We start from the raw sequence: 2,804 nt of genomic DNA, 5'->3' as shown, positions 1-2,804 counted from the left end.
AGATAACAACTTCCATCAAATTCAAACATTTCAAACTTCAATAAAACCTTTCTTAATACGTTTGCTCCACATACATCATTTAAAATGTTCTTCATTCTTTTGATAGGAAATAACCCTTTAATCAAGAAATACATTTTTCAATAAGTTATTATGTCAAGCTTGGTAATTTTATTGCTCATTCTTATTCTTATTCTTATTGAATTATCAACAGGCGTGATTCAACACTTTTTTTCTCCAAAACCCCAAGGTTAGTCATTCGTGGCTACTCTATTTTAATAATTCCATCAAAACTTCAAATATGCTCAACTGGTTTCTTTAATTGTGGGATTACTTTGGCTGTACTTATGAAGTAATAAAATCTCACCCTTTAGCTAAAAATGGTTACATTTACATCAAACAAAATTTTAAACCCTCAATTGAGAAACAATTCTATTTACATCAAACAAAATTTTAAACCCTCAGAAATTGAGAAACAATTCCTATAAATTCTTATTTTCTATTCTAAATTCTATCTTTTGGGTCTGTTCTTGGTATTTTGACTACAACACTCAGCATGGATATCCTATCCTTATTAGAAGATACAAAGTAAAATAATGTGACTTCTTTATAGCAAAAACTAGAAGTTCCAAACCTGCTATCATTTAATGGTTATAGTAACACCAAAATGCTCTGATTATATACTCAAATCCTCAATCCAAATTCCTGGCACATAGATCTCATGCTTATACTTATTTTGCTTCAGCACAATATGAGGAAGGGTATTTTAAAATCATGAAGCAACTCTTACAAAGCACTAAAGACAATGATTCCTTTTAATTTTCACCATCCTCGGGTTCTATAATCAGCCCAACAGATGACAATGAAGATAATTGTTATGGTATCCTCCTTCTTATACAAAAATCTTAGGCAATCGCTGTCTCTGTAAAAAAAATAATTTTAAGAGATCCAAAAATATTTTGGCCCATTTTATTACTTAAAAGCCTCCAAATCATCATGTTCATCTTCTCCTATTAGCATAAATGGTTAAAATAATTAGGTACCATTTCATCTTTTGTAAAAGTTGATCCCCTACTTTCACAAATGACAAACAACTTTATAATTAACAGACAACTTTTTTAACTTTTTAAAAAGCAAATCATTTTCTATATAAATTTTTCAAAGAAGTTAGTCTCGCTCTTCACTATAAAAAGAGACTCATTTCATGTTTTGAAGGCAGAACTTCATAGAAGAGTTTCTTAGCAGAAGGCATCAACTACTTCTCTTGTAACATGTTCAAATATTCTTTATAAGCTTATGTATAATCATCCCTTATCTTGTAAGAAGATCCATGCTTCTTGGATCTAAGCTTCTACAACCAATATCTTCTGTATTAATTTAAATACAAATTTTAATTAAGGTTCGTTTAAATCTTACTTTCAATATATCTCCTATTTAAATTTTGCAAATTAATTATGCTTTTTGTTTGATAGAGGATCCTATCATTAGTAGACTTGTCTCTTCATTCACATAAGAAATTTATATGATTAATGTTTTACATTTTATTTTATAATTGACTTGTCTTTTTATTCATATAAGAAATTTATATGATTTATGTTTTACATTTTATTTTATAATCAAATATATCAGTTGGAGACCTGTGACCAGATCTTAAAAATCATTTTTAAGTGTAACAATGCCACATACTTGTTTATTGATTAGTACTTAATAGTGCATTTTTATCAAGGTTTTATATTCTTATTTTGCACTTCAAGTATTAATATCTTCCTTACTAAAGCATGTTTTATAATAATAAGTCTGATACCATAAGATACCTTTAATGTATGATCAATATTCATCTTAAATGCAGGCCTATAACATAAATGAAAGGATTGATTGATGAGTTTAAATACTGAAATTAAAAGGACAAAGAGAAGGCCAAACTTAGAAAAAAGGTACTGGTTCAACGAGAAGGCCAAACTTAGAAAAAAGGTACTGATTTAACCCAAATTGAAACACTGTTCGGTCATTGGGTCATATCTAGAGCTGTAGATCTTGGATTTAGGTTTGCTTTATATGAATGGAAAGCTAATATATACGCTTAAAACATTTATGAGAAGAGAAGACTCAATTCTGTTATTTGAAAGTCCAAATCTTAACAATAACGGAGAAGTCTGAATTTGTCCTGCAGCCTAGATATTGTTCAGTGTTTAGCCTATATCTTGAGTTATAGAAGTCCAAATGACCTTAATTTTTTTTCCCGGAAAACTGAGACAGTTTCCTAGAACTTTCATGATTTAAGTTTGTTCGAATTCTGACATTAGTAATGAAGTTTTATTCATACAAGAAGATAAGGATTGTCACCAAGTCAAGAGTTAGCCACCCACTTAACAATTAGTCAACAAATTAATAGTTCCTAATTTTGGCCTATACAAGGATGTATTTGCCATGCATTTAGGCATCTTGATTTTCAAAGTAAGATTATGCTTTTTATTTCTTTATATTTTTGTAATTGATTAGTACTTAAAAATGCATTTTTATCAAGGTTTTATATCATCATTTTGCACTTCAAGTATCGATAACTCCTTAACTAAAGCATGTTTTATAATAATATATCTAATAATATAAGATACCTTTAATTTGTGGTAAATATTCATTTTAAATGCACGCCTATCACATAAATGAAAGGATTGATTGATGAATTTAAGAACTGAAATTGAATGGACAAAGAGATGGCCAAATTTAGAAAAGAGATGCCGGTGCAGTCCATACCGGAACACTATTCGGTAATTGGATCATATCTGGAGCTGTAGATCTCAGATTTAGGT

This window comes from Populus euphratica, unplaced genomic scaffold (assembly GCF_000495115.2).
Source record: "Populus euphratica unplaced genomic scaffold, PopEup_1.0 scaffold576.1, whole genome shotgun sequence".
Lineage (NCBI taxonomy): Eukaryota > Viridiplantae > Streptophyta > Magnoliopsida > Malpighiales > Salicaceae > Populus > Populus euphratica.
This window is presented reverse-complemented; position numbering follows the sequence as displayed.